This window comes from Vulpes vulpes, chromosome 11 (assembly GCF_048418805.1).
Source record: "Vulpes vulpes isolate BD-2025 chromosome 11, VulVul3, whole genome shotgun sequence".
Lineage (NCBI taxonomy): Eukaryota > Metazoa > Chordata > Mammalia > Carnivora > Canidae > Vulpes > Vulpes vulpes.
In genome coordinates, this window is record NC_132790.1 from 52985153 (window position 1) to 53005010 (window position 19858).

Here is a 19858-nt window from a genome sequence, read left to right on the forward strand (position 1 = left end):
CTTATAAAAATTATGTCAGTAATTCCTACCTATTTAAGAATCCTTTTCCCAACTTCTATTCCCTTTCTGTCATGAAGCACAGTGCAAGACATGTTTAAAACATCATCATGAACAACAGTGGTGTTTCAACCAATTAATTGCCCTCTGCAGGCGATGCCATCACAGGGTAGAAGCACTGCAAAGTTATCCATTTTATTATTAACTTCTCTTTAAACTTCTGATCTTTTGCTAGATCATGGCTTGAATGTGCCTATTTTAGTGTAGCCATCATATCCATGTACATAAAGTCCACAGCGGATAGTGAAACCTTAATAACACTTTAGTCTTACATTATATCATATAGTGCTTTGGCCTTCTCAGGGTACCTCCACCTAGATCTCTTTAAAAGCATGTAATAGCCCTGTGAGGTAGGCAGCATAAAAAAAAATCTCAAGAAATGAAATATTATACCTAACATTTCATGTTTAGACAGTAGATGAGTCAGAATTTAGACCAGAGATTTCTGCCTCCCATTATACCATACTTTTATGTGTTCTGGAAGGCATACTGGTGGAGAAATAAACACACTATTTGTTATAGTTTTATAAAAAGAATGCCTATTTGCAATGATGGCTATTTCACTTCGTTCTTCCTGCTTCACATAATTCCTCAACTCTACACATGTTCTCCTTAAATGTAAATTTAAAACATTGGCATATATTAATTAAGACCTGAAGAGCTGAACTAACTTTCTAAAGAAATTCTGCTGGGACAATTCTAGAATAAAGGAATCTTCTGGTCCCAAAGGCATCCTTAAAAGCCAGCAGATTTATGAAGTTGGAAGGGTGTAATGTCATACAGTGCTTAAAGCTTTAAGCCATTTTCTTGGCAAGAAACAAGACTATCAAAGATCATATCAGCTGTGGAGGGGAAATGCAGCTGCAAAATGAAACGTGTCAAAAAAAAATCAATGGGAAAAGTATGGAAAACTTGGAAAGTCTACTAAATAAGTGGGGACTAGGATGCGGGCAGGTATCATTCTGAATGAAACCTTCCCCAAAGCTGTCTTGGGACGTTCTCTGAGATCGGTGCTTCTCAAACTTGACTGCACAACGGATTCTTGTGCACTGTTTAGGGAAAAGCACCAATGTCGGTGTCTCTCCCCCAGAGACACAATTTAACTGATGTTGGGCTCATTGGAGAAGAGGGGCTCTAAAAGCTCCCCCACTATGTAATTCTAACTGGCAGTGAGGTGTGAGCTCTCCCTGAGCTTGAGATCCTGTGGCTCCAGGGCTGTTCACACACCTTTCCTCCTGTGCCCGGTGACTGCAGGGATGTGAGGCCACGGGAGCTCGAGGGCCAGCTTTCCTGGGACGACTGAGACGTGCCATGCAGCACTGTGGGGCACCCTGCGCACCTGCCGCGCCCCAGGGGTTCAGGGTCCTCTTGTGCCTCTCGGTTCTATCTCAGCAGGCCTGAGGAAGAGGGAGCAGGAGCTTTTCTCTGTGTCTTAAGGGGGCCAACTGTGCCAAAAATGGGAGCCTTTTGGTCTCTTTGTGATTTTTTGATGTCCCCGTTCATGTTCTTTATCAAGAAAAAAAGAAAGAAAATGATAGTTGGTAAGTATTAGCAACTTATCACTACCCAATCTGGATTTGGGGAAATCAGCCTTTATAGTTAATTGGCCAATAATTACATTTTTCCATGGTGGCCTGGAGAGAACATCTCCAATATCACAGCTTAGACACCTTTCTTTTCAAAACCAAGTAAATTTGGATGAAGGGAGGAAATCTTTCTTCCCTTCTATCACCACATGGTGAGGGAATTCAGACACTTTTGGTTAAAGAAGCCAAAAGCTACACACCTTGAAAACTAAATGAAGAGGGCAGAAAGGGACGAGATGTGGAAGAAGGTGGTAAAAGCATCACAGCTCTCCACTGTGGCTGCTGGAAAAGGCTGCCTCTGGGGGCAGATAACCTTCAAACTTTTCAGGCCTGGCCCAAGGGGAGCAGATGAAGGTCAGGGAGAGACACAGGCACAAGCTCAGGAGTCACCTGAGATTGGCTCCACCTGACTTATTACCTAAGAGGGAGAATTAAACTGTTGACAAGGACCTTAGATACAGAGGCAGAAATCTCTCACACTTTCCTCCCTCCTGTCTTCTCTGGGGGTCATTAAAAAAACAGACAACTCGAGAATTGGTGGCAGCCAGAGATCCTAGCCATCCCCATTCTGGCTGGTGGGTGATTTGGGAGCAGCCCTCACGTTTAATCAGTTTGAGACACATAGAGCCCTTCACAACTTGCTTTGCGTCTGGAAGGTGACTTGTTGCACTTCACCACAGTTGGTTTTACCTCTTCCAATTAAGTGTTTCTGTTGTAGTTCTTTCTGTGATACATTATTCATTGAGCATCAATCCCCTTAAAATTGGTCTTTGCAGGGAAACTTTGCTTTTTAAAAATGAGTAAGTGTTTAATAGAGGGAGCTGGTCTGGGCTCTGCTGATGAGCAAGCAGCTTCATAAAGGCAAAGCCCTGGCCTCCCTGCTCCTCTGTGCACACTCCCAGCCTCTGTCCCTGCCACTCGCTGAAATGCATTTTCTGCCTCTCTCTCAGCTAATAGACTCTCTTCAAAAATGGAAGTTAATCCTTGGGCAATGCGATGTTAAACCGCCTGAGGAAGAATTAAATATTTCAGAAGAGAACATGGTAAAAAATGGCAACTGCTATTTTAGATTCTTTGAAAATTTAAGTAGGAGAGCAAAAAATAGAAAGCAGCTTGTACTTGGTACAATGGATCTAAGTTCACTTTTGTGAGATTCTTGAGAATATGCAGGGAGAGAGAGAAACAGCAAAATGCTTGGACACTGAGGTGACCTGGCCACTCTGGTCAGAGTTGCAGAGGCCCAGAGATGGTTCCAATCCCTCAGAAGTGAAAAGAACATGCAGTCTGAAAAAAGAAAATTGACCTATTTCCCTTCCCCTTGTCATAAGGTAGCGGGTAAGTAAAACTTGCACCTTTGCGAGGAGCGGGCTCTGGAGATGGGCACTTGGGTGGCAAGCCTGACTCCCTGGGGACCGGCCCTTCGGCTTGGAAAACACTTGGCCTCGGTGCCCACAGGCCTCTCCTCTGAAAAGCAGAAGTGCCAAGAGAGCCTGTGGGCCGGGCAGGTGTGAGTCTTGGTGAGTGGTGAGCAATCAATAGACGCTGGACTATGAGGATATAATAATGAAACAGACTTAGGCTGGATACATTTTTACCACAGAAGTACAAAGAGAAAGCACTCTTTCCTCTATAGACAGAGGCAAACCAGGTAATTGTAAAAATGCTGCAATCATTTTTCTATCCTGTGCTTTTACGATCCAATTTATCGCCCTGCTCCTCACAGCTGCTTTCCAGAGCCCACAGACTGTGGTTAAAACATATTAACTGGAGTCAGAATAGGAGGTTCAAGTATTTATGTATTTATGGCTTGCCTCAAAGAGGCACAAGTGATGTGACTTCAATTGTTTTAATTTGCTATGCCTTGTCTCCCTCTGCCTCAAGGGGCTCTGCACATTCACACAGGCAGCCAGCAGGGAGAGACACCCCCTTGGGGGTCTGTGCCACTCAGACAAGGGTGTGTAGGTCCAAAGGCACCTCTAGTTCCAAAACCAAACCATCTGGATGCGATGTGCGCTCGGAGCCTGATCCGGCCTGAAGACACCTCAATCACACATTATTAGGGGCAGCTCTTTGGCTATTCAGCCTTTGGTTTTGAGAATTTTGAGACCAGTTTTGATTCCCCATGATGGGGGTCAACCATCATGAGGACCTACTCTGGTTTCTCTCCTCACGTTGCCTGAGCAAGCCCCCTAGCCTCTCTGGGCCTCGGTTTCTCCATCTGCAAAATGGAGATGAGAAAACTACTTTCAAAGGTAGGGGCAGGATTAAATCAGATGAATAAAGTGCTGAGTGGTTTAGGAAATGTTGGCTCTGTTATTAGGGAATTAAGATGTCTGGCAAGCCTACATGGTAACGCAGGTCTAGACCCCCAAATGCGCTGGCCTGACTGGTACTCCTCAAAGTCCACAGGGACTTTGCTTTCCACCTGCAATACCCTACCCCTGAAGCTTTTGCCCTGAGTCCTACTGCCTCATTTCTGTCTTGTCTCAAATGCTACCACTTCCATGAGGCCTCTCCCCTTCTCTGCTGCCCAGCTATCTGCTTCCTTCCTGGGCCTCCCATTGCACATTATAAAGGCACATGGCATGTGCTCTGGATTGCCACATGTCATCACTGCCAGTGCCCTTCAGGCCCTAGACACAGGGGCTGTGTCTTGCTTATTCCTCTCTGACCTCTCCATGGTTTGCACTCAGTAGATACACACCATGCTTTGGCTAAACTGTAAGTTTGCTTACCTGAACTAAACAGCCCAGCTTTCAACAATCCCAGTCAGAATGTATTGGGTTCCTAACTCAGTGAGACATAAATGAATGTACCAGATCCAGACCCTCTCAGAATCTAAGACAAGTCCTGCTGCTGAGGGCACTGGGAAAGGATTGCCTAACCCAGAATCCCTCAGCATGCCTGAAAATGCCAGGGGTGGCACTTGTCATTGAAGGAAAATGCCTTGACCCAAATCCTGGATCTGGGTGTTGTGAAGCACACAGGGGAGGGCACACAGTACCTCGTCCTACACTGGCACACTGACATTGTTAGTCTGTAGTGTTCTAATGTAGGGACGGCTTGAATTGGGGTCCTCGGAACTGCTCCTGAGCAGTTCTGGTTAGGGTGGAAACAGCTTGAGCTGGTGCTCACACTAGATGGCACAGTTAGGAATTAGGTGCTTAGGTGGATGGGTCTAACACCACCATTTTCATCTGAGTGCCCCTCATCAAGAGTAATTGATCTGTATATGTGCCAGTCTCCTTTCTGAAGTGGGAATTGACCAACCCCCCACTTCACAGGCATCCAGCATGGCAGTGAGCTGCTGCATGTAGTCTGGTCCAGTCCCTGGAATACAGTATGTGCTCAGTAATGCTCATTCTCACTGGAATGCTGCTGCGGATAGATACATTTGGACCTCTCTGAGGTGAGCCTGTGATCTCATAAGGAGTGAATCAAGTCTCCATAGTGAGCCAGGGATTATGGATGAAACTGTACTGCTTGGTGAGCTTGAGTGGAGAGAAAACAATCTAGAAAAAGAAAAGAAGATGACTAGAACCAGGGATATTCAGACCGTGTATGCTGATAAATGCCGTGTATGCTGATAAATGCTACACTCTGCTTCTTAAAAATCCAGTTCAAGAAGAGGCAGTGGAGTGGGGTGGGGCTGGAGTAGGTTGAATGGGTTTTTCCACCTCAGTGACCTTAATTTTCAGAGTAAACTGTCTCATGACAACTACATCCCTAGGTCTCAGCTCACCTCCCAAAGATTACAGGTACATAACAGGTAACAAGGGAAAGGCAGGTCCCAGCTGAGAATCTTTGGAAGTGAAGAAGCCAGGACACTGCTTGGCTCACTCTTAGCCAGGGAGAGGCCTAAGTGGGGGTCTGAGAAGTCCCCCTCCTCAAACAGTCTGTGCTTTTCAGATCCAGAAGAACTCTGACAGCCCTCTTCAGGCAATGAGTGAAAAAGACACTGGGGGACTGCCTTTCTGACATGTACCAGGACAGCCAGAGTGACAGGGAGGCCAGCTTGCAGGCAGCAAGGTTAAGGGGGCCTTTAAAGGGGCTTGTGAACTATCGGCCTTCATCTATGACTCAAATCACCCCAAGAAGTTGAGGGAGCCCACTTTTGGGGTGCACAGGGGGGCAGGAAGAGGGGAGTGGTGGTGAAACACTTCTAGCATACCATAGCACAGGAGCATAGGAGAACCATCTCAGGAAGATCAGCAAGCCCAGGGCTAATCTGTGGCACACTGATATTAAGTTAACTTAAAATGTGCACGACAGGTTTTGTGTCCAGAAGCATCTGTTTTTGAACAGCACACTCTGTCTACCAGCAGAGAACATCTGAAGACATATTCAGAGAGTGATGCACTAAGAGGGGCAATTGATCTCACTGCTTTGAGCTGCATTTCCTTTTTCTTTCTTTCCCCCTTTTTTGGGGGGGGAGGGGAGGGAGGTTTGTATAGATGTTTCTCACCCAGTTCTTATACTTGTGATCACCTAACTGCTGCTTCTTCCCCTGAACCCCCACTCAGGTCATTAGAAAAGGCCTTCTGTGGCCTGGCTGTGCCCAGTGGCTCCAGAGACCACCAGCACCTGGCTGGGGAGCTGGTGGGAATGCAGACCCTCGGGCCCACCCTGGACCTACTGGATGGGGAGCCTGTGCTGAATAAGCTGAAGAAGCCTGCTCTCAAGCAGATTTTGCTAACATGTCGATTCTGGTGAATTGAAAAGGAAGGGGAAGGTCTGATTCTTACCAGGCTACTAGTTCGAGAATATTATTCTCAAGCACCATGGAGGTCAGATTTTCTGAGGACAAAAATTAAGGGGAAGTAGAATTTGGAAATTCTGGTTTCTGCTAGTTTTGTAAAAACAAATCATAGGATACAAAGGCTCATCAATTGGTGGGTGTTCACTCTGTAATCATCATCATCATTACTCAGTTTTCATGGATTACTAAAATATTTTTTCTTTTTTATTATTATGCTTTTTCTGGAGGGAGGACTGACCAGAGATGTATACCTATGCCTGGTTATTGAACTCAAACCTGCCCCTTCCCATCGGGTTCCTCCCTGTAATCTTCCATGCCCTCCCCTGCATATGCACAGCTGCCTGTCACCACTCAGGCTGCCCAGCGCCCACCTCCCTGCACCATCTCCATCAATCTGTTGTGGTGTCTGCATCAGCAGACACTTCGTCAATGGTGCCCATCTCTCTGGTGGGGAGAGGCAAGTGAGGCTGGGATGCGGCTGTCCCTGGGTTCACCTTTGGCTAGCTCCCTCTCCATGCGGCCTCTCAGGTTACAACCCTCCTCCAGTCCCCTGTAGGCTGGCTGCCACAGCTCCCAGTCCCTAGACTGCACCTCTCCCTGTCTCCCCACCCCCTGCCCACATTTCTGTACTCTGCCCCTTAGTCAAACTCTCCTCAAATGACCCAACATGAGTGGCCATCTGTCTCCTCCCCACCCCTGGCCACTGACACATGGCTCTACTATCCTGTGTACCTCACATTACTGAACATCCCCATAGCCTTATGAAAAATAAACCGAAGGGTGGTTTGTTTCACCTTCAGCCTCTTTGCACTACGTCTGATAGTTCCCCAAACACCTCATGTTCAGAACGTCTACAGTAACTCCTTTCACTCTCCAAATTTGCTCCCCCACCCTCTTCCAAGGACATCACCACTGCCCCCTCCATCCAGGCTTCTATCCTGCCTTCACTTCCAGGGTGAGGGATGAGGGATGGCCTCCCAGACTGCACAGGCCCCGTGCCCCTGCATACAATCTGGTGTCTCACCGCCTCTCCACCTGAGGACACCCTGCAGCCTACTCTCACCTGTGGAAATGAATCCTCTAGCAGAGCTCCAGTGCGATGCACACTGCCACCCAGACACCACGCCCTTTCTACCCCTTGCTCTTATTCATGCTGCTCTCATGTTGAGGATCAGTCCCAACCCCAGGCATCATTCTAGTTCAGATCTGGCTCAGGAAACCCTAAAGGGCTCTCCTTTTCTCTCATTTTCTACAGTCCCTTATTTTCTGTCCCATTTATCATTAAACAATTAATCACGTCCTACTTCTGGCTGCCTTGATCTGCTACAAAAGACACATGTTTAACTCTTCAGCTGCACCTGCCTAGCTGCTCCAACCAGACCTGAAGCACTCTGGAGATGTGACTACTCATTTTGTGTATCTCGATGTCTCAGCATCTAGCAAAATGCGATGCGAACAGAAGGTACTGGAAAGACAGAGTACAACCCTCCATTTTATGGCAAGGGATATCTGAAAAGATGGTAGAGGCTGTTTTGGGTTCTCCGAGTGCCCTGTGAAGCAGTGAAAGTGCAGGGACAATCACTTTAATCATGGTTGTGCTCCAAGCCACCTAAAATGAGGTTTCCAGTTTCTGGTTTCTGTCTTCTATGTATGTCTGTTCTCATTACAACTGATTAAATATATCACAGAATTCTATTTTAATTTAGGTTATGACTTACAGATGTTTTTCCCCAAAGGTGCTGAGATGTTTCTGCATCCTGACCCTCATGTGAGACCCTCGTGTGACTGCTGACCCCACCCCTACTCAGGTACAAACCGCAGCTCCTGACCCTCACCCTGTCTAATCCATTCTTCCCACAGCAGCAAGAGAATGAAACAAAGCTGATCATGTCATTCTCTACCACCTCGACCTTCCAGTTCCCCAAGGCTGTCCCTGCCTGCTGTCCCTGCTGCCCATCAGGATACCTTGCCTTTCCCCCAACTTCTGCACAGCCCCCTCCCCCTGGCAGCTTCGTTAACCCATCCTTCGGCTTTGTGCCTAATGTCACTTAATATCTGTTCGCTCTCCCTCCTGCCCCTAAGACAAAAACTAACAGGCAGCAAGTCTGGTCTGATGCCCTCTGCCTCCTGAGCACAGTAGGTCATCAAAATGTCAGTTTCACTTTCTGCAAGATGAAACTGTAACAGCGTGGGATTCAGGGATGCCAGTCATCCCACGGAGTTACTCCCTAATAGCCCCCAAAAGTGTCATTCTTGTCTCAAATTAATCTGGGCTATAATACTCAGAGAGGCTTGTTCCATCCTTGCTGTGGAGTCCTCAGGTGGTATGGAGGTGACAGGCTGAGTGAGGTCCCCTGTGCCTGCAGTAGCAACAGATGCGTCTCCTACTCTCCACTGGCCTCATTGGAGACGACAGCTAGCCACTGAGTGGTCCTGGAGAAGTTACTCAGATGTTGGTGCTTGGTTTTCCTTCTTTATTTTTTATTGTAGTAAAATATACATAAAATTTACTAATCATTTTTAAGCGCATAGTTCTGTGGCATTAAGGACATTCACATTGCTGGGCAACCAGCACCACCATCTATCCCCAGAACATTTTCATCTTCCCAAAGTATAAACACTAACTCCTCCTTCTAGTACCCCTGGAAACCACCATATGGTTTCTATGATTTTGGCTACTCTATGAATTGAATAGAAGAGGAATCATACAGTATTTGTCTTTCTGTCATTGGCTTATTCACTTAGCATAGTATCCTCAAAGTTCATACATATTGTAGCATGTGTCAGAATGTCCTACCTTTTTTAAGGCTGAATAATAATCCATTGTGTGGATAGACCACATTTTGCTTGTCTGCCCATCCTTCCATCTGTCCATGGACAGTTGGGTTGCTTCTACCTTTTGGTCTTCCTTCCTGTAAAAGTACAATTATAGTTTTGGTCTGCCTGAAAAGACAAAGCCAAGCACCCCTTCTCTAAACAACTGTAGCATGGGTGCTGATGCCCCACCCATATTCCCTGGGTACCAGCTGGTGCCACCCAAGGTTTCTTGCTCCAAGCTTGGATTCTCTCTGCCTGAAGCTACAGAGGGCAGGCTAGAAGTGCTGGTACATTAACAGCCCAGGAGCAGCCCTCAACCAGTAACCATGAGAGGTGGTGGGTGAATGTTTCACTGAGCTCCTTCACCCCTCGGTGGCTGTAGTCAGGAACTCTTGAATGAATGCCTGCTATCCTGCCTTTTCCTCTGGCCTAACTATTGTTGCCTGGGCTCACCTCCCAGATACATTATTTGCACCTGAATCCTCTCAGTGTGGGCTTCTGGAGGAATCCAAATTAATGCCCACACCAAGCTCACCCCTGCACAGAGGCAATGATGGAGGAGGAGCAGACAGGCACATAATGTGTACTCTGCTGACTGAGAAGCCCATTATTCACTCACAGGGGCAATGGTCCCCACCTGTAGTCCAGGGGTACCCAGGGAAGATGGGTAGATCAGTTGGGGGATCCTGCCCTAAATTGTCCTGGAAAGACTCTTGGGAAATGAATGAGGAGGATCTTTTCTGACTGCTCCAGGCTTAGGATGGCAGCTATATCCTCCTGCTAAAACAGGCCAAGTCACCCATCTGGATTGCGGCTGGCCTCCCCTGCCCACTGTACCAAGTAGTATCTCCCCATACATGGTGATGCCACAACTATTCCAAGGCTAATGTCCCAGGCAGAGACCTCAGGGACAGTCAGGTCCCATGCAAATCTCACTCCTACAGACATAACACCTGCCTACTTTTGGCGGCTCAGTCAGCCCCTCAGTGCAAATGCAAGGGTGTATCATGTCTCACCATGCTTAGGCAGCCAGGGTAGAGGCACACCTTGAAGAGTTATCCATTCAGACTAAACACCCAGGCCACATGGGCACCCACCTCCCCCACCATGGGAGCAGAGCACTAAGTGTTTCTTGGAGTCACCAGAGCCTCCCGGCTGCCTTCCCATCTCTTTTCTGTTGTGACACTTGTTCTGCCAAAATGACCCTTTCCTGCAAATTGTAGAAGATTTCATAACTTAGCCACATGGCTCTGGTAACATCAGAAAGGTGAGAGCTAGAGTGTGAGACGTTACTGGAGCAGGCATCCTCCACACCATCTGCTGTCACTGTGTCATCTAAGTGGACTTCATGTGGTTAATGAGGTCACAGGTCATGTTACCCTCCACCCTGATTCAGTGCCAGGTGACCAGAGGATGACTGCTTTTCAGCAATGCAGTTGGAAGTCCTCAGCTGGATTGGACCTGCTGTGGATGCAGGGCTCTGAAGTGTTTAGAAAGAGCTGCTGATTATAAAATGGAGCTCTCCAATTCCACTAGGCCAACTTCTACTTCTTCCTCTGCTCAGAGCGTGTTCTGATCTGCCCACCAAGGCTGGGAGTAATACCTGTATGTTCAACAAGTAGAGACTGATTGTTCCCCTCTCCCTGATCTGTGGCACTGGGGTCTGTGGCAACACAGAGAGCCCTGAGCCAGGGAGGGGCTGCCTTCTGGGTGCGTCCAGGCTAGCCAAACCCCATACAAGCCCCAACTTGTATGCAGAGCACTGTGCAACTATTTCAAATGCCTTGTGTCCGTTAACTTTTCAATCTTGCGGCAGCCCTTTGAGGAAGGTATTATCATCTGCATGTCATGGAATGAGGAAACAATAGAACTTCCCTGCCTCAATTCACCTAAAGTCACCAGGCTATCAAGCAGCAAGCCAGGATAGTAGGCCCCAGCACCCACATTTATTTTTTAAAATGTTTTATTTATTTGAGAGAGTGAGAGAAAGAGAGAGAGAGAGAGAGCAAACATGAGCAGGGGAAAGGGAGAGGGAGCAGCAGGGAGCTTGATGTGGGGCTCCATCCCAGGACCCCAGGATCATGACCTGAGCTGAAGGCAGATGCTTAACCGGCCAAGCCAGGCAGGCGGCCCCAGCACCCACACTCTTAACCACTGTGCCACATCAACTCCCCAGAAGCACAAACGAGAGTGATCTTTACATTTCCCATAATCACTACATCAGCTGTCACCCTTTCTGAGCCTCAGAGCAGTTGTCTCACTGTCATAGGGAATCCACAAGGAAAAACAAGTATCAATTCACCTTTCTGAACATGCCAAGCTCTGCTGACCCTTGTGCAGAGCAGTTTTGCATGAATAATAGCTAAAGTCAGGGTTTTGATGGAGAGAAACAAACCACGATGTCTTATGAAATGTTAATCAGGGTGGTGAGGGCTCTGAGTTGTGACAGAGGTTTCCCCTACTGCAGAGGGCAGCCTCTCATGAGGCTTTGCCATCCTGCTCCCAGGAGTCACTGAAACCACCTTAGCCCCGTCTGCTCTGCTGTGGTACAGATACTCCAAGGTGCGACGATCTCAACAGAATACGGCATGTACGCAGAGACATTTTTGCATGCAGACATGCAGACACACATGCTTTCCATCTGGGTTGTTTTAACACAGAGTCTGCACATCCCTATGGTGGTAAAGACAGGGACATTCGTGCCTAGCACTGTGCTGGGAACAATTCAAGGCTCTCGGAGTCTAATGAGAAAAACAGACCTGAAGAGCTTGCTTCAAGACACTATGATAACAGCACTGGTTACACAGACTCTGCCAGGAGTGGTGTGGGGCACCTGGGAGCCAGGGAAGGCTTCTCAGGAGAGGCGACGTAGAGCTGAATCTCAAATACAAAGTAAGAATCACTTATAGTTCTACAAAAAACTAAGCAAGGCAATGGTGTGATGAGGAAGAGACACTTCCTGGTCAGAACTGTGGAGACAGGCTTGGGGTATGAGCTGGAGAGGCAGAAAGCCTACATTTAGACCCTTGCCTTCTTGCTGGGCCTGAGACCTTGAGCCATTTATTGCTTCACGTGTCTCCTTGCCTGTTGAATGGGGACTGCACTATCTCATGTAAACCTTAATACCAAGAGCTTAGCCTACTCAGCACCTGTTCAACCAACTGCTTATTAAAATGGTTCATGGATAGAGTGAATACTTGGCTTGTTTTCTACTATGACCATGTCACTTTGGTCTCAAGATGGGGAAGTGCCCCCAATCCAATGTCTCAGAGTTCTGCAGGGTCCTTGGCTCCTGGATTAGACCTTGAAACATGAATAAAAGAGGGTCTTTTGGTTTTTATTTATGAACTGCCCATGCTTCCTCACAGAATAATGTTGGAAAATACAGAATTGCCAATATGCTACCCTGAAGAGGCAGGAGATTGTCAACAGGCTCCAGGAGGGAACAGGAAAATATATCTTCTGTTTAGTACCTTTAGGGGCCTGCCATTTAAACGGTCATACCCTTTGCAGAAGGTATGGTGGGGTGGAGTGGGGTATGGAGGCTTGGCTTGAGGGTAAAGGGAATTTCCCCCAAACTGACAGTTAACTGTGGTAAATTGCAGAGAACCTAGAAGCAAAGCCCCCCTTTCAGAAAACAACTCACAAATAAATTGCCAATCAATACAGCCCTAAGTCCACCACAAATTCCCCTTCAAGATAGCAAAGGAAAGGGGCCAGGGAAATTTATAATCTCTTTTCCTAGGCATGCATCAGCCTATATTTTTGACAGGCAGTAACAGAAAGCAGATTTCCTGCATGCTTCTATTCTCCTTGCTCTTGGTTCTTGAACTTGATTTCTGCTCCTCTCTGCTCTGGTAACATTAAATTTATTTTGTGATCCCGACAAGTCTAGTGACCCAGACTTGTATGAGCCTTGCACAGAATTTTAACTACAGTTCTCTTCTGGACTTTTCATGGTTTATATGTTTCTTCAATTTTCCTGGCCCTTGGTCCTTGGCAAGAGAGAACTTAGAACACAGCACTATGAATGAGCTGCCATAGTGACTATGGCAGGACCAGGGACCAGAACCATCTTCAAGACAGGCTTCACAAAAGGAACTGGGGGAGAATAACAGAGAAGGTACAGTAGAATAAGAATCGTTTTAAAGGGACTAAATTAGAGGCTTCTAGAAGCTACCTTAATAAAATCTACAGAAAATGGTGATGTGATGGACACCAGCCTCTCTGTCCCCCAACAAAGATCACCAATCAGGCTGCTATCCACAAACAAGACCACTCTGGGAGAGCTCTAGAGTCTACTTGAGAAATTTTAGCAACACAGTGGAAAAAACCTGAGAAAACGTGCATAAGAGAGAAGGAAGTTTCACTTTGCATGCATCAGCCCATCCCTCAAGACAGCATTGATCAATACCAAGAGAGAACTTCCAAGCTACAAAGAGCTCCCCTCTCTAGGAAAGGAAGAGCAGATTGAACAACTAGCTTCTCCAGTTTTTTGGGGTAAGTGAAGGTCCTACTTCAGCTTTGCCCTAGTTCCTTCTCAAAATTTAATGTGTATGTGAATTACCTGCAGGTCTGGGGGGTGGAGTCTCAAATTCTGTTTATAACAAGCCCCCATGGAACACAGTTTGCATGGCAAGATTCCAGATAACCTAATTCAACCATCTCATTTTCAGATGAAGACACAGGTCCAGAGTGAATGAGTAACTCGGGGAAGGAACTCAGAGTGAGAAATGAGTCTAAAATCTATGTCTGTGATTCCTGGCCAATAGTTCCCAAAGGAGCCTTCCCACCAGCTCTGCCCTTAGTCATCCAAGCCCACCAGGAATCTGAGATTGGAGCTCCACTTCCCCAGCTGATTCTAATGCTCAACCAGTTTTATTTTTTTTATTGTTATTTTTTTTAAATTTTAAATTTTTATTTTTTTTGCTCAACCAGTTTTAGAGGCCAACAGATGAGCTGACCCCTCAAACTACCTTGCAGCCTGGGATGGTGTCACCACTTGAGACAAGGCTGGAGACCAGGTTGCTCGTTGTACACCTGGTAGCAAGGGGGATTACGGGTACGTTGCAGGAGGGTGAAACCAGAGCTGCTTCCCAGAGTTAACAAAGGGGTTATGAGAGTAGCAGGGGATCCCCACCCTCCATCTCTCTTTGAAGAGAATCAAAGCCACCCATGATGAGGAAGGACACCAATGAGCTACTGAGCTACTGTCATTGTGAGGAGGATGATCTGGATGTCTCAGTATCTATCAGAGAAAGTAAGGAAAACTGAGGCTGTGGTCTCAGTGTGAAGGGAGACACATCTAGAAAAAAATATCCCTTTGAAGAGCTTTTGGGAATCAAATGAAAAATATCTGATGTGGGACAGTTTTTCTCTGAAACTGTGAGTGGCCTGCTGGGTGGCTTCTGTGCTGTGCAAGAGCATTGTTATGAGGATGGTGGATTTGGGGGTGGGGTGGGGTTTGGGGTCTAGGGTTTCCTCCTGCTTATAAGGAAGGAAGGACACAGAAAGAAGGTTCCACTAAATGAGCCTCCAGGGAGTGTGGGGCTGTGGTGCGGGCACTACTGAGCCAGATTCTGACCCTCCTTCCCCTTTGTTTGCCACATGGATTTGCAATTCTTCCCACTAAGGAGGGGAGGGGAGCCTGCGTCTCTGCCCCTTGACTTTGGGTTGGCTGCATAACTCAGTTTGGCCAGATCACCAGGGACCTGATGCATTTTTACTTGCTCCATCGCCCCTCTGCCATCACCCTGAACAGACTGACCACTGTGTTACTGGTCGGTGGTGTGAAGAGTGCAGCCACCAGTGGCCACCACCTGAAGCACAGAGGCGTCACCAAGCCGACCTTGGGTCAGCAGAAGCCCAGTGGCCCTGCAGAGGTGGGCAACACAGAACTGTTGAAGTCCTGAGGCCGGGGCACTCCATGATATAGCTGTACCTTTGGCACAGGAAGGAGACCGGCAGTGGGCAGGAGTGCACTCCCAGGGCCCAGTCAGCACTCTGCTCGGGGCCACCAGCTGTTCCAGAAGACTAACAGCTGAGCCGCTAATTGAGAGGACAGGACAACTTTAGTAACCGGTCATCACTGACTCCAATTTCGTGATCCCTTCTGCATTTCAGACCTTTGCTCTCATTCCTACACATAATGAAAAGAAAAACCAGACTTTTAATCACGGTGGTTGGCTGCAAAAAGTGACACTTTTGCTAATAATAAACATGCGATCGTTAACGCTTTACCACATCACATGCCTTTGGCTCAGGTCTCCTGGTACTTCATAAACACGTCCTCATTCATCATTTGGAGGCCTGAGGTTTCTGCTCACTCCCATGGCGAAGAGAGGCAGCTAACTCCTGGCCTGGGGGACCTTTCCTGGGGTCCTGAGTTAATAGGATTCTCCGAGGAACGGAGGACAAGGAATTACCTATGGTCTTGTTGGAGAACACTGACTCTAAATAATTTCCTATCCATGCACCTGCTCACCATCTCAGTGCCTGACTTGGATTTTAATCTGGTTCAGCTTCTTCCTGACTGTTGTGACCTTAGGGAAATGAACTTTTCTGACCCTCTGCTCCCTCAACATAAAACCTTAAGAGTTGCTGTCAGGGTTCTAGATAATAACTACATAAGAAAAAAACTTCTGGTCCTATGCTTACATGTGTAGGTTCTTAAGGCTAGCTGTTTTCTTTATCAGAGCACACAGGAAGGAGGGTTGTCATGTGTGAATGTATACATTGTTAACTGCAAAAGACGCCTAGCCAAGGAGGCAAACAGGGCTGAAGTCCAATCCTTGTCTCCTCTGTGGCTTGTAGCTGTCCAGAAAAAAGGGTCCCTGTTCCTAACTTGCACACAGGGTATAAGGCAGACCTGATGGCCCAGCACCCTGAGAGTCAAAAACACTTTTGTGTTGAAATGTCTCTGAAAGAAAGTGAAAACCCATCACTTGAGTAGCCTGCAAACAGTCATTCCGCTTTCTTTTTGATTGAGCACATCTGGGGAGACACCTTGGAATCTGTACTCAAAGTCAATGTCTGGGATGTCTGTCCACACCGAGCCTCATGAACCACTGTGATGTTTCTGGTCTCCTTGGCTCAGGCCTGGGCTCCTGAGAGATAACAGCGGGTCGAACAAACAAACAGGAAATAATCTACACCAGTTCAAGTTTAAATCCCAGGGTTAAAAATCCAGAAATACCCGCTGTGTCTTGTTAACAAGAGCTTCAGTCAGCAGGGCCTCCCAGAGCACTTGGGGCAGAGAGAGGCCAGGCGCAGAGGGGGCACGTGGCAGAGGGGCAGTTGGAAGGTGGCCGGGTCTGTGACAAGTAGCCTCTGATGTACACTAATGATAGGAAAGAGCTTGGCCACTGAAGGCAATTACAGAGGATGAGACACTGCGCACGCCAGCGAGTCAGGGGAGTGCAGGGGGATCTTATTATCTCTCTGTCTTGCTTAATAGGAGTTAATAGTTGGAAGGGAATAAAAGAATGGTGTGTGAAGTTTAGTGCCAATACGGTCTAATATACATGCTATGTTTTTATTTCAAAGAGGATAAAGGCCCAAATTTTATACTGAAAACAAATGTTAAAAATTAATTATAAAGAAGACACCAGAGGGCCTCGAGCATGTTCCCTGGGTGACTGATTAAATGCCTGCCTCATTTAGACTGGTATAAACCCAATCTCTTGGAAGAAGGCCAAAACTATTTGCCAACGTCCACAGAGACTCTCCAAGAAAATGATCCTGGTGCCAGGAAAGAGAAAAACATACTCACCACTGCTGCCTGGAGCCAGCCACAGCCATGGGGTGGGATCTAGTCACGGGCAGGAAAGGGAATGCTTCTGCTAGGTCAGTGTGGGGCAAGCGCATCCTTTACCACCTGAAACTGATCACTGAGGACCCAAACAAGTGACACTGCACAAATCTGTGATGAAGGTGTCCTGAACAGTCCCTTGAAGCTGGGGGGTGGGGGTGGGGGTGGAGATGGGAACTTTATTTTTTTTAACCCCTAGATTTTGTTTGGTTTTAGAGAATATCTTCCCAATTCTCAGAGTGTGCAAACTCTAATTGAAAATTTAGGAAGTAGGAAATAAGCCAATGGCTCTGTTACCTTTTGAATTTTAAAATTATATTTTAATGGCAAGATAACATGTTCCTTGTTAAAACTAAAAGATTATCAAAAAAGCTGCCTTCGACACTCTGCATAGCCCCAAACCCTAATTTCTTTCTTTCCTTCTTCCTTCCTTCTTTTCTTTCTTTTGCCTCAAGTCTGGTGTGGGCTCTCTCTGACCCTCAGAGAGCACAAACACACAGAATCGTTCTGTGTAGTATCCTTCTACTGGTGTCATCACACAGGACATATTTTTCCACACCTCACATTTTCCATTCAATGACAGGTTTTGGAATTTAATTCACATTGGTACATATACTAACCATGGCATAATATTCTAAAATATGGATACAATTACTTCACATTCAACATTTTGAAAAAAGGTCCAAGTTTCTTAGGTTGATATTTAGGGCTGTTCACAGTAAGATCCCAACCTTCTCTGATATATAGGGCTGCTCACAGTATGACCCCAATATTCTCTATTTTCCACAGGTCCCCCTCTCTACTTCAAAGGAAACCAACCAAACCAGAGGAACCATTTGCTGTTTCTCACAAGGGAAGGGCAGCATTTCAATGAAGAGCTCTCCGTACCATCAGCTCTCCTCATCCTTGAAGGGCAGGCCCTGGAACCTTCCTCAGGAGGGCCAGTGTCCTTCACATGCCCCCTGTGTGGGGCCCTTACCACTCGTGCTGAGCATTCAAGTGACTAATGGACTATTCTCACTGTCCCTTTTCAGCAGCAAGCCCCTGAAGGGTAAGAGCATGGACCGGGATGTAGTAGCAGGTGCTCAACAAGTTTTTGTTGAATTAAGAAAAAAAAGTAACAATGTCTTACTGATTCTTTATACTGCCATGGGAGGAGCAAAGGCCAAGCTAGAAGTTGGACTGTGGACACATTTTCCTCCCTACCATCCATCCACCTATCCACCCATCTTTCTTTTTTATTCCTCTTTCTACCCCACCCTTCATTCTTTCTCTTTGGTGGCAGCCATGAAAACATGCCTTCAGATTTCTGACAGCACTGTAAAGCTGGGGTAGGATAACTAATGAGAAGCATGAGCCAGTGCTGGATACGTGGCCCCTCTTGTCACCGTGGGGGTGTGGCAGGACTGACAACAGTGGCTCACACTGGCTGGGCTCCTTTGAGCCGCACCCCCAGGCTGCACTGATTCCTGGAGTCCCCATGCATTGGCAAGGGCCTCACGTGTTTCATGGTGCATTCACTTTATCCTACTGCGACCTGGGATTTGACAACCCCTATTTTATTTTATTCATGAGAGACTCAGAGAGACGGGCAGAGACACAGGCAGAGGGGAGCCCGATGTGGGACTTGATCCCAGGATCCCGGGACCATGACCTGAGCTGAAGGCAGACGCTCAACCACTGAGCCACCCAATGGCCCTGGGCAGCCCTTCTATTTCAGAGTGAGAGGAAGGGACTGCCAGAGAAACTAGTGGCTTGCCTGAGGGGCCACGCCTGGGCCCCCTTGAGCCAAGTCAGATGCTCAGACGCCAGGGGCAACTGCAGCCGGAGGCAGCGGGGGCTGAACAGTCAGGGCCCAAGATGTGCTAGAACAAAACCAGTTCCATGATTCCTCTCACTTCCATCGGCTGTCTCTTGGTGAGGGAAGGTCTGATATGCCTAGGACACGCTAAAATGCTGACATTTGTTTCTTTAAAGCAGACTATGTCATTCAGGAGCGATGGGCTCTTCCTCACTTCGGATTTTCTAAATCCTGAGCTTCTGCAGCGAGTCTTCCAGTTCTCGACAAGCACTGACGGTGGGGTCTGTGGGGTCAGCACAGGGCTTCCGTGGCAGCTCCCTGCTCCCCTGGGCCTGGAGGCTGCTGGCGGCCCCCACTCTGCCCCCCTGCGGCCCTGAGGCAGCTGTCCCTTCCAGTGGGCCCCTGGCAGCCCCACGGAGGGCAGGCCGTGGCGCCCTCATGTCGGGGGCCCAAGGTGAGGGGCAGGGTAAGCCCTCACAAGATGGGCTGCCAGTGCCATATGGGGGCCTGGCTGAGCCCCCTCGGAGCCATCAGCTCTGCTGCCTCCTAGAACAGATGACAGGGACTGCCTTGTGTGTGTCCACCAACCTCTCCTGACCTCTGGTAGCCCTTGTCTGGTAGCCCTACCTCTCCTTCCTCTCGGCTCGGGTTTGGGAAAACAGGCTTCTAAAAGCATTCCTGCTTGTCAGCATCCTATCAACCATTTTCTTGGCTGATTGATTCTTGTTTTCTACAATTCCAAAATTCATGTCCTGTGTGTCCTCACGGCTCACATTTCCTGGTGTCCTTCCTCTGTTCCTTCCCATCCTCTTACTGCCTCCTCCACACACCTGCCCCGCCTCAGACCTCTGGGCTTGTTTTGTCCAGACAGACAGGACTCCATGAGCAGCACTCAGGTGCCACCATCCAGGTGGCAGCCTGCTGAGACGGGGACTGTGAGGATATGGCCCCAGGCACAGCAGAGCCCCTTGGCAGTTCTTAACACACCATCAGATTTCAGAGATGCACTCAGCCTGTTTGGGCAAACA

At 47.7% G+C, this 19858-nt stretch overlaps 1 long non-coding RNA gene across 1 annotated transcript in view; it reads right to left on the reverse strand.

Moving 5' to 3' along the window:
- Nucleotides 1–19858, reverse strand: part of LOC140594492 (uncharacterized) — a 109844-nt gene that overhangs the window by 21797 nt on the left and 68189 nt on the right. The window contains exon 3 of the long non-coding RNA XR_011995367.1: nucleotides 9200–9314. This is a non-coding gene — a long non-coding RNA (uncharacterized lncRNA). The remainder of the gene's footprint in view (nucleotides 1–9199; nucleotides 9315–19858) is intronic.